Raw genomic sequence first — 13,532 nt, 5'->3', positions numbered from 1 at the left:
TTATTTTTTCTGATGTTTCTGACACCCGCGTGTGGAGTTCTCCGGCATTCGCAGCTTCCAGAGCTGTGAGCTCCCACTTGGTATATTCGTAATACTCCTTAATATTTTCATTTTGATGTAATTTGCGGCCCCAGCTTTTTAAATATCCGCTCTGTAATAATGTTTAATTTCAGGGGTCACTCCGCCAAGGAGTATATTAAAGCTTATAAAACTCATTTCCAAAGCTCAAATATCAAGCTGTGATCAGGTTAGGAGGGCAGCGTCTGTGAATATTTCATCTTTTATCACGCTGATAATAAGGAGATGACAGAGGCACATTATTACAATGAGAGAATTGCTCATTTCAGGCCTGGTGCTGGAAGCTGCGGTCTGCAGTGTGTATTACTCAATAAGAGCAATTCTGATATGAAAAGCAAGTTTACTGAGGCACCACTGTGTCTTATTTGATTGGAATGAATAATATATGGAACTGCCGTTCGGGCGGCTGCCGGCCGGGGGAAGGGAGACGGGCACGGAGAGGTGCACTTGGGATAGACGGCGAAATAATTTATCAAAGGATGTGTTTTACGGCCTGAAAATAAAGTTAAGATAACCACTGTTTATTAGAATCATTATTTCGGAAATCTGTATTCTGGAAATCTTCAACATGTGCCGGCTTACGCACGAGAAAATTCTTGATCCGTTGTGTTCGGCTGGTGCAGAGGCCTTGTAATTATCTATCTGCACACAGGAACTGAGTGAATTTGACACCCGGGCCGATTCCTGCCACATTCTCCATTGGCAACTTTCATTATTGCTTTGCATCAAGCCAACTTCATCAAGCGGGAACCTTAAAACGCTGGTCTTTCTGAGTACTGAGACGATGAAAAACCATCGAGAGAGAGTATCTTTTGGCTCCTGGAGAAAATCAGGAATGGACCACCTCTAATTATTGCCCCCCACCCTACCGCCACCACTGCACCCGCATCCATTCTCTCCTCCATCATTGTGGAAGAAGGGTGCCCCCGCCGTTAGGACTAATCCTCTCTGAGGTAGATCACGCCCTTTCCCACCTGTTCTGATCCCCCCCTAACCCCGGTAGTACCATTCTCCCACCTCCAGTGTCTTTAAGGGCTCCCCTTCAGCTGGTTCCTTCCCTTCAGACCATGAATGTGATCAAATCCCTCCCATCCTAGTAAAAAAATATCTTTCTTGACCTTCCACCTCCCTCCAGCTATCACCTTAGGTCTTGTCTTACCCTCTCATCCAAGTGTCTCATTAGAATTGAATACACTTACTGCCCCCACCATTCCAGTGAGACCACTCCCACCAAGGTCATGGATGACCTGCTAATTACCAGATCTGCTAGGCACTTTTCATCCTGCACCTAGTTTGACCTCTCAGCGGCATCTGTCTCCCCATTTCAGGACGCCACTCTCTGCTGGTTCTCCTCCTTCCTAACTCCCTATTCCTCCTCTGGTTCCTCTCCTGGAAAGCCTTCCTGCCCTCCTTGAAAATAACAGTGTTCTGCAGGATTGCTCCCTTGCCCCCTCCTCACTCTGCCCTCTCTGCTGGGCAGCAGCGTTCACAGCTGTAACTGTAACTAACACACATTGGCTGCTGACTCATGACATGATCAATAGTAATTGGGGGCTTCCCTGGTGGCGCAGTGGTTGAGAGTCCACCTGCCAATGCAGGGCACACAGGTTCGTGCCCTGGTCTGGGAAGATCCCACATGCCGAGAAGCGGCTAGGCCCGTGAGCCATGGCCGCTGAGCCTGCGCGTCCGGAGCCTGTGCTCCGCAACAGGAGAGGCCACAACAATGAGAGGCCCGCGTACCGCAAAAAAAAAAAAAAAAAAAAAAAGTAATTGGTTTGTGATCCAACCTCTTTCTTGGAGCTCCAGATCCATATATCTAACTGGGTACCCCATTGGCACTGCAAACACAATAGGTGGAAATTTTAACAAACAACACACACACACACACACCCTCCTTCTCCTGATTTCCCTGTCTGAAATGCAGACAGAACCCTGAAGGCAGTCACCCAAACCAAAATACAGGCCATCATCCTCAGCACCTTCATTATCCCCATGCCCCACTTACCATCAATCAAGTCCTATTGATTCTTTTATTTTGTAGAAAACAAATAGATCTTTTGCCATTTCTGATTATAAAAGTAATACATGTCTGTTAAAAGTTTTTCAAATTGTACAGAAATAGCAAAGAAGGTAAAAATCACCTAATACCCTCCATCTGTAGATATTCATTGTTAACATTTGATATATTATACACACATCTAGACTTTTCTTTTTAATTTGGACATTCAGCCAGTCGACATTTATTGAGCGCCTATCATTGTGTTGGGTATATATATATATATATACATATATATTTCCTTTCTTAATTAAAAGATGGAATCTTAATATACACAAGCCATCTTTAATTTAACTAGGCACATCTTTCCATTTCAATTAATATAAATCCACATAATCCATTTACATAGTTTCATTGTATTCCATTGAATGGCTATAGCATAACTTGCTTACTTAATTGGGTTCCTACTGGTGGACATTTAGGTTGTATCCAAAATATGAAATTATCACTTATATGTGGAATCTAAAATATGACACACATGAACATATCTATGAAACAAAAATGAATTCACAAATATAGAAAAGAGACTTGTAGTTTCCAGCAGTGGGGGTGTGGAGGGAAGGATTGGGAGCTTGGGATAAGCAGATGCAAACTATTATATATCGGACAGATAAACAACAAGGTCCTACTCTATAGCACAGGGAACTATATTCAATATCCTGTGATAAACCATAATGGAAAAGAATATGAAAAAGAATATAGATATATGTATAACTGAGTCACTTTGCTGTAAGGAAAAATTAAACAAAACATTGTAAATCAACCATACTTCAATAAAATTTAAAAAAAACAAAATTTGATGTTATCAATAATTTGCAATAAACATCTTTATACATAAATCTTTTCTCATTTGTTTAATTATTGCTTTAGAATAAATTCCTGGAAGTAGAATTGTGGGATCCAGGAATAGGTACATTTTTAAGACTTCTGATAAATATTAGAAAATGTCCTACAATGATATTACAACAATTTGCTCTCCCATCAACAATATGAAAACTTCCTTACACCCTCTTTGACACTAAACGTTATCAGTCTGTTAACCTTTGCCAATCTTCCAAATAACATCTGTTATTAGTTGGTTTGGATTTACTTTATTACTCCTGAGATGGAACATCTTTTTATACTTTTCTTGGATATTTCTATTTCTTTGGTAAACTGCTTGTTCATGCCCTTTGCCCATTTGTGAGATAGTTCTAAATTTTCCTCTTTATGTGTATTAACTCTTTATATATAAGAAATAACAGCCCTTCATCTATCACGTATGTTGCATATATTTTTAACCAGGTGGTAATTAGCCTTCAATATCTGTTTATGACATCCTTAGAACAGCAATTAACAATTTCTATATAGTCTAGTAACTTTTTTTTCATGGTTTCTTCTTTTGGGGTCATGCTTAGAGAGGGCATTCACACCAGTAAATTTGAAAAGATAGAAAGATCTTTGCTTATGCTTCCTTTCAGTTATCCTTAAGCTTTAATTTTTATATTTTAATATTTTTCCTTCCAAAATGTCTCTTGGTGTAATATTTATTAACGTTCACATACAGGAAAGTACTTAAATCAAAATGAATGTGGGATTATACTGCAAAAATTTATGACCAAAACAGAAACTCTCAGCAAACTAAGAATAGAAGGAAATTTCTCAACCTGATATAGGACATCTGTGCAAAAACAAACAAACAAACAAAAATACAGCTAACATCATACCTAATGCTTGTCTTCTAATATCAGGAAAACGGTAAGGATGTCCACTCTTACCATTTCTGTACGGCATGTGTTACAAGTCCTGGCCAGTACAACAAGAAAAAAAGAGAGACAATTAGAAATAGAAGGCAAAAGTATTTGAAGGGCAGAAGTTAAATAATCTTTTCTTGCCAATGACATAATTGTAGAAAATTCTAAAATAGTCTTTTCTTGCCAATGACATAATTGTAGAAAATTCTAAGGAATCTACCAAAAAACACCTAATGGATAAATAAGAAAAATTAGCAGTATCACAGAATAAAAGACCAATACATAAAAAGCAATTGTATTTGTAGGCCCTAGCAATAAACAATAGGAAAATGAACATTTTTTAAATGATATGATTGCAATAGTGTCAAATTTTTAAATGTTTCGAATAAATTGAAAAAAGATTGCAATATCTCTACATTGAAAACTATAACATAGTACTGGGAAAAATCAAACAAGATCTAAATAAGTGGGGAGATTTACCACCGTCATAAATTAGAAGAGTCAATATTGTTAAGTTGTTCATTCTCCCCAAAATGATCTATAAATTCAGTACAATCCCAATCAAAATACTAGAGATTTTTTTTGGTACAAATTGACGAAGTGATTCTAAAACTAAGTGGAAATACAAAGGATCTGGAATAGAATGGCTGAAACAAAATGGGGGAAAAGGAGCAAAACTGGAGGATTTACACTAGCTGATTTCAAGATTTACATTATAAAGCTCCAGTTATGAAGATAGAATGATATTGGTATAAGGGTAAACATACACATCAATAGAACAGACTAGAGAGTCCAGAAATAGGCCAATGTATATTATGACCAGTTGATTTTCAGCAACATAGGCACCAACATAACTCAATGGAGAAAAGACAGTGTTTTAAACAAATGGTGTTAGAACAGCTGGATTCGAAAAATCCTGAAACCCTCTGAAAGAAAAGGGAACTCAACCTCTACCTCATCCCATACACAAAAATTAATTTGAAATGGATCATAGACATAAACCTAAAACCATAAGATGTTTAGAAGAAGTCATAGGAGGAAAATCTTTGCAATTTGAGGTTAGGCAATGATTTCTGAGACAGAAAGACAAAGCATTAGTCATAAAAGAAAAAAAAGGTGGGCTTCTCTGGTGGCGCAGTGGTTGAGAGTCCGCCTGCCGATGCAGGGGACACGGGTTCGTGCCCCGGTCCGGGAAGATCCCCCACGCCGCGGAGCGGCTGGGCCCGTGAGCCATGTCCGCTGAGCCTGCGCGTCCAGAGCCTGTGCTCCGCAACGGGAGAGGCCACAGCAGTGAGAGGCCCGCGTACCGAAAAAAAAAAAGGATAAATTAGGCCTCATCAAAATAAAACACTTCTGCTCTCTAAAAGACACTATGAGGAAAAGGCAAACCACAGGCTGAGAGAAAATATTTGCATCACATATATTTGTCAAAGAACTTGTATCCAGAATACATAAAAAACACTTATGGCTTGATAAAAAGAAGACAAACTACTCGATTTTTTTTAATGGGCAAAATTTGAACAAACACTTCACAAAAGGAGATATAAAAAAGGCCAATAAACACATGAAAAGATATTAAATATTAGTCAACAGAGAAATGTAAATTAAAACCACAGTGAGCCACTTCACACCCACTGGAATGGCTAAAATTTAAAAGACGGACAATTCCAAGATCTCATGATGGGTCTGCAGAGGAACTGGAATTGTCATAGCCTCCTGATGAGAATATATAATGGTACAACCACTTTGCAAAAAGTTTGTGAGTTTCCTACAAAGTTAAACATATATAGCCTAGAAATTCCACTCCTATATATTTATCTAAGAGAAATTATATATATGTATATAATATATATCAATATATAAACTATATATAATGTATATATTTATAATACATATATACTTGGATATGAATGTACATATAAGTTACATATACAAGAGAAATTACATATATACACATGCATATAAAATAGAGAGACTTGTACATAAATGTTCATAACCATTGTATTCATAATAGCCCCCAAACTCTGGAAACAACCCAAATATTCATCCACAGGTGAATGGTTAAACAAATTGTGCTATATGTAGAAAATAGACCACTACTCTGCAATAAAAATGAACTACTGATACATTCAACAACATAGTGATTCTCAGAATAATTATGCTGAGTTAAAGAAGCCAGATAAAAAGGGGTATGTATGGCATGATTTACGACCCTCAGTTTATGTGACTGAAGAGGTAAAACTAATCAACAGTGATAGAAATGACAGCTGTGGTTACCTGGCAGCAACTTGGCAATAGGGACACCAGGAAACTTTTTGGGAAGACGGAACTGTTCTGTATCTTAATTGGGGCGGCAGTTACATGGGTATACACCTATATCGAAAGTCATCAAGATGTATGCTTAAAACATCAATTTTATTGTACGTAAGTTACACCTCAATAGAGTTGATTTTTTTTAAAAAAGCATTAGAACAGGATTTTGACAGCTTCCCGAGGCTTGTATCGTTTCCTTATATTGCAAATTCTTTCTGGCTTTTTTTTCTCCTACATTGCTTAGTAAGAAAAGTATGGGCAATATATGACAGACTATATGAATCAAGATTCCTTTGGTTTTAAGTAACAGAACTCCAATTCAAAGTAGTTTAAGAACAGAAGTTGAGGGACTAGCATGAGGACCTAGGGGAGACCTGGCAGTGACGCTGTTCTTCGGGCCTCTGGTGCCCTCTGTTCCAAGAGTATTGAACCCCTGTGCCCTCCAGCGCCCTTATTATGGACAGTGGTGAGTAGAGAGAAGTGATGCACAGCTGCAAACAGGAAGCTGGGTAACAGCTTGCCACCAGGGCAGGCTGGGAGTGTTTCTATTCAAACCATTTTTTCCATTTGTCCTTTTCAGAAAATGATGTCCATGAAAGACATGGAGAAGAACTTCTGGTGTCAGACCTTGCAGAAGCCACTGGAATTGCTTCCCCTAATCGTGAGGGTTCTAACACCTCTCTTCCCATATGAAGAGAAAGCAGGGCAAAGACGGAACATGATCCTTCTTTGACCATTAAAGTTCCCAGAGGAGATCACTTATTCTGTTTTGCAACGGAAGTTCAACTAGATGGATTTACAGTGGCCAAATAATACGCCCTTCAATGCCCATGAGATGTGGGCTTTACTGGACTTTCATTGTTGGCAGCATGTCTGAACCCATGTGAGAAGGACATCAGGGTCCGCCTCTTGGCATTCATACAGACACCCAAATACTAAGGTACTATGTGCTCACTACAGGGCCAAGCTCTTGGCAGTGCTGGGAGGAAAGATGAAGGAAGGGGAGCGAGAGAGAGGGTGATACAGGAAGTCACACAGTTATTCTCCAGCCAAACAGCTCACTGGAATTGCACACTGCCTGTTCCACATCTTTGCCGCACTTGCTATGCCTTGGAGAACTCTCCCTTGTCCCCTCCACCTCTCTCAGTATCTCCACGTGTCCAAATATCACCCATCCTTCCAGACGCAGCTGTGGGGCTGGTCCCAGGGCAGGGTGAGATGAGGCCACCCTCCATCACATCCTCCAGGAGCTCCCCTCACCCACTCAGCCACTCCATTAAAAACCGGCCACACTTATTAGCAAGTCTATAGCCTCAGAAGCAGAAAAAGTGTTACTCATCTCATTTATTGGGCATATTATTCTCGTCAAAGGCTTTTAGAGAATTTTGCTAATGGCTCCGGGACTATACACACCATCACAATTAAGACAGAGCTAATAAATTAAGTTTTATGGACATAAATCAGCAGGTATGCTTATTCAGCTGTTACACCTCACTTAGAATTGGGCTTCGCACCTTAAGATGAAGCATGATTTCCATTGAGGAGTTGTAATGGCCTTGTTAATGGAATGTTAATTACCTCGCTTGTTGGACAGCAAGATGTCTGCTCCTGCTCTCCTGCCAACAGTGTTCTTAGAGAAACACATTTTTCCAACTTTGTGTCACTATGGCTGACAGATCTCACTAAACCCCCTCCGTCATCCCCAGAATGACAGAATAATGAAGACAGAATGAAGTTCACCAGCCCGTGAAGAGTCAGACAAACAAAACCTTAGGTGATCACAGTGATGTATGCGGTCTACCCTCCCCAAAAGACACTGTGGTGGAGAAGGGACATTGGGCTAAGGGTCAGAAGGAATGGCTTCTCACCTGCCACCATAGTGAGTTCAGACTGCCATACACTGGCTTAAACAACAATCATTTATTTCTCACAGTTCTGGAATCTGGGAGTCTAAGATCAAGGCACCAGTAGATTTGGTGTCTGGGAGAGCCCACCTCCTGGTTTACAGAAGGCTACCTTCTCCCTGTGTGCTCACATGGCATTTCCTCTTCCTATAAGGGCTCTAATCCCATCATGAGGGCATCACCCATCTGACCTCATCTAAACCTAATCGCCTCCCAAAGGCCCCACCTCCTAATACCATCACATTGCGGGATAGGGCTTCCACCTGTTAATTCTTGGCAGGGGACACAAACATTCAGCCCATAACACCTCCACCCCAACAACAGCTAGCATTTTGACTTCAGGCAAGCCACTTACACTCTCTGGGCCACAGTTTCTCATTTGTTACATGATATAATAAAGTGACCATGGATAAAACTGAGTGAAAAACACAACCCTTAGAAAGATATCAATATTGGACCAGTTTGTGATAATTTTGCCAAGACTATAAAGGGTGGGCCCAAGAGAGCAGTGCAGGCAGCCTCCACGTTTTGTCAGCAGCATCAGGGGCCAAAGCAGCCCAGGTACCAGCAGTGCGGGAAGGCAGTCAGGTTCATCGTAGTCAACTGGGGGGAGGGGGGCAGGGCGGAGGGGACACGTGCATAGCCTTATCATCAACAGTGTGAGCTACCATCAGGGACACTTTGGACACAGGAAAGCAGGACTATGCCATGAGTATACCTTGAAGAGCAGTATTTTCCAGCAAGAAGATAAGTGACAATTGAACTACACGGGGGTGGTGAACCTGCCCTGGCCTTGGACCAAGTGGGTTCTAAAGACCTGCTCAGCAAAGGAAGGGCTCAATCAGGACCTAGCACACCTGGGCCCAGACCTCCTGTGCCCCCAAGTGTCTGTGCCATATTAGACAAGTCCATACCCTTCTCTGGCCCTAGTTTCTTTCTCTCAACCCAAAGATCTCAAGGTCAAACAGCCTCTTCCTCTAAGAAATATCAGTTAAAATTGCTTCAGAGCAGCCACCGCCTTTCTTTACTTCATCTAGGGGAGAATTCTCAGACCCAGGACCTGCTGGAAGAATTTCTTTGCATCCATTTAGCATATCAATTCTCACATTTTCTTCTTGAACTTAAGAGCAAAGGACTCAGAGAGCTGTGCTTTTGTCTCTTCAATGCAGAGTTTTGCATATTCTCCTGGGCTCTTTGCCCTTGAGTTACCCACCACAGGCCAGCCCTGCTCCCTGGCTGAGGCGGAGGCAGGCCTCCACAGCTAACTGGGGCAGCTGCCCTCCCCATACACCCCCCGTCCTCCTGCAGAGAGTGAAAGTCCAGCCCAAAGTGGGATGCAGAGAAGGAGTATGGAATGGGGAATAGGCAGTAAGAACCCCAGAATGGGGGGGAGGGTGTTGCAGGTGCAGGGTGGTTGGGTGAAAGCAACGGTTTGCAAGGCTCATGAGACAGAATCAAAGCAACTGATGTTCTGCTTTGAGCTGCTGGACTGCAAGAGGCCTGGGAGCCAGGTCTCGGGGTGAGAGGCTCTCACACAAGCTGTCACATATTTCAATGTCAATAGCATCCAAGAGGCCCTGGGCTCCTCACAAACGTGGAAGAGGGAAGGAAGCCCAGTCTGTGATAAGGTGCCCTTCCTACTCTGCGACACATTGTCCTTTACTCACTCTGCAATGAAACTGCAACCCCAGAGGGAGAAAGCTGCTTCTTACCAGGAACGGCCTTTGGAGGTGTCTGCATCAGTTGTTGCTGCATAACAAACAATCCCAGTCACATACCACGATAAGCATTCATTAAGCTCAGGCATCTGCAGGTCAGTTGGGGGTCAGCTGATACAGGCTGGGCTCAGCTGGGCAGCAGTAAGTTGTAGGTTGGGTCTGAGCCTTGTCCCCATTTCTCTCATAGTCCTTAGTCCAGTGGACTAGCTGGGGCATGTTCTTCTCATGACAACAACAGAGGCACAAGAGAGCAAATGGAAATATGTCATGTCCCTTGAGGCCTACCCCAAGCTGGCACCCTATGGTTTCTGCCCATTTCCATTGGCCAAATCAAGTGACATTCCCAAGTTCAAAGCAGAGGGCCAGAGAAATATACTTTGCCTTATAGAGAGAACTGCAGAGTCATATGGCAAAGGCATAGATACAGGGAAAGGTAAAGAATTGGGGCCTATAATGCAATCCACAAAAGGAATGAGTCCCACAATGCCTCATGGTTGATGGGACATTTTTCACACTTTCCTTAATTTACTCTTTAAAACAACCCTAAGAGACAATGATTATATCTCCACGTTATAGATGAAGAAACTAAAACTCAGAAAGAGAAGACATGCCTGAGATCACACCATCATTAAGCATAAGAATGGGTACGCTGGGACTTCCCTGGTGGCACAGTGGTTAAGAATCTGCCTGCCAATGCAGGGGACACGGGTTCGAGCCCTGGGCCAGGAAGATCCCACATGCCACAGAGCAACTAAGTCCATGCGCCACAACTACTGAGCCTGCACTCTAGAGCCCACACACCGCAACTACTGAGCCCATGTGCCACAACTACTGAAGCCCCCACACCTAGAGCCTGTGCTCTGCAACAAGAGAAGCCACCCTAACAAGAAACCCGTGAACAGCAACAAAGAGTAAGCCCTGCTCACCGCAACTAGAGAAAGCCTGCACCCAACAACAAAGACCCAACACAACCAAAAATAAAAATAAATAAATAAAATTTTTTAAAAAAATGAATGTGTACACCAGTCTCTTCATCCAACTTCAAGTCCAGAAATTTTGCCATAACTTCAGTGCTGGCTTTCCTTAAGGAGACCCTAGAGCACCTGGGATTTGTGGAAAGATCCCTCATTATTTATATGTCTCCCACAGTTATATAATTTTATGGACAGCCAAAGGGACCTTGATTTTCTTAACCATAAAGTAAAGAATTTAGATGAAATCAGGAACAGCAAATATCTGACATGCATGCTGCCACTAACCATTCCTACATCCATGGCCGACATCACTAATCAATGATGGCACTCTTTCCTCATGAGCCTTAGACTTTTTCTCCACACAGCATTGTGGACAGTCGCTGCTACTGAATTGGAGAGGACACAGAAGATGAAGACTGTTTTTAAATGCTGTATAAACCTTTTCTGAGGCTCATCCAGCCCCAAAAGGCTATGATTCTGAAACCAACAACAACAGCATGGAAACAACAGCATAGAAAGGCCACATGGCTGGGATCAGAAGAACTGATTCTAGCTGCAGCTCGGCTATAGCTCGCTCTGTGTGGGAAAGAGAGCTAAATTTACCTGAGCATTTGTTACATCAGTTTTGTGACCTTTTAAATCATTTATTTCAATTCCATAAACATTAATGGAGGATCCACTGAGTGCCAAGCACTGCTGTCAAGGGGATAAAGAAATGAATGGAACACCATCCCAATCCTGGAAGGAAGGTAGAGGGGTAGGAGATGTTCTGATTTCTGAAGTCCCATCCAACATTAATACTCGACTAATATGTCGCTAAAAAGTACAAGACGTTGTCATGGGACTCATAATCATGCAGACTCCCCAAGCTTGACGATCTCCCAGGCAGGATTGGGCGTTACAGCTGAGAGGATCTGACCTCAGAGTGAGGGTCACTGTTCTCCATGCTCCCAGAGTAGAAGGCAAATGCCACTTTGGGGCCAAACCTTTCCAGGCTCATCTTTCAGATTTTAGGGTGTGAGTCCCAGCTCTGCCACTTACTAGCCTCAGAGCCTTGAGCCATCCACTCACTCACTGAGACACTGGTTTCCTTATCTGAAAAACAGGGTTCATCACCACCGCTGCTGTGGTGGGTATCTGTATGCTATTCAACAAGTAAACGCCTGCAGCACAGATACTGGAATGAGTTCACATCCCTTTCCTTCCTCTCCTTCACATGCCCCATGCCCCATGCCCCAGATCAGAACTTTTCCACTTCTCCTAGCTGCACAAGGGAGTCCCCGGAGCTTCTAAGAAATAGAGATGCCCACGCCTGACCCCAGATCAATAGAATCAGAACCTTTGGGGATGGAGCCCAGGGAGTCATCCTTCTTAAGTCTCACAGGTGACGATGGTGTGCAGACACCGGTGAGAACCACCACTCTGGTTGTGTCAGTCAGGGTTTTCTAGAGAAGCAGAACCCATAGGACATAGAGATAGAAATAGAGATAGAGACAGAGATGATAGAGAGAGAGAGAGGTAGTAGGTAGGCAGGTAGATAGATAGATGGATAATAGATAGATACATAGGTAGATGACAGATAGATAGATATAAATAGACAGACAGATAGATAGATGATAGATACATAGATACATAGAAAGAGATTTATTATAAAGAATTTGCTTGAGATTATGGAGGCTGAACAGTTCCAGGATCTGTAGTCAGCAAGTTGGAGACCCAGGAGAGCCAAAGTATAAGTTCCAGTCCTAGTTCAAGTTCAAAGGCAGGAGGGGCTTCCCTGGTGGCACAGTGGTTGAGAGTCCGCCTGCCGATGCAGGGGACACAGGTTCGTGCCCCGGTCCGGGAAGATCCCACATGCCGCGGAGCGGCTGGGCCCGTGAGCCATGGTTGCTGAGCCTGCGCATCCAGAGCCTGTGCTCTGCAACGGGAGAGGCCACAACAGTGAGAGGCCCGCATACGGCAAAAAAAAAAAAAAAGGCAGGAGACCAGTATCCCAGGTCAGTAGTCAAGCAACAGAAATTCCTACCTCCTCAGGCTCTTTGGTCTATTCAGGCCTTCAATGGATTGGATGAGGCCCCCTTTCTGCTTCACTCAGTCTACCAGTTCAAAGGTTAATCTCATCCAGAAACACCCTCACAGGCACACCCAGAATAATGTTTAACCAAATATCTGGGCACCCCATGGCCCAGTCAAGTTGACACAAAATTCACCACCACAGTGACCTCAGCCAACTTCTCCAGGCTTCCTAGATTCTCCATCTCCCTGGCTTTGCTCATGCAGTCTCTTCTGCCTGGAATGCCATCTCCCCAGCCCCAGCATTTTGCTAATCCAACTCCGCTCACCAAACTCAATGGTCAAACTCCCTCTTCCAGGGAGCCTCCCATGAGCCACTCCTGGGTTTCTGAGAGCAGAGCAGCTCCCAAATAACTGGGATGGCCCAGAGACTTCCCTCAGCTCTGCTTCTGTGTAAACCTTGCCCCACTCTATGAGGCAGGGAGAGCAAAAGGGGCAAACCCTTGGGAGAACCAGAGCGAAGGGTCTACTGGAAAGTGGGGTTTGGGTCACCTGCTGCTATTGATCAGGGACCAATTTGTTTGGAGATAAAGACAAAAAAACCTGGATGTCCCAGCAGCAGCAGGCCTGTGGGCATCACTGAGGTCATGTAACAGAATTCTCCAGTTTCTCCAGCCCACATCCACATCCCTCCACCTGCCCACGGCACACTCCAGCCCCCTCAAATGTCACCTTTTTCTGCA

This window comes from Globicephala melas, chromosome 1, assembly GCF_963455315.2.
Source record: "Globicephala melas chromosome 1, mGloMel1.2, whole genome shotgun sequence".
Lineage (NCBI taxonomy): Eukaryota > Metazoa > Chordata > Mammalia > Artiodactyla > Delphinidae > Globicephala > Globicephala melas.
This window is presented reverse-complemented; position numbering follows the sequence as displayed.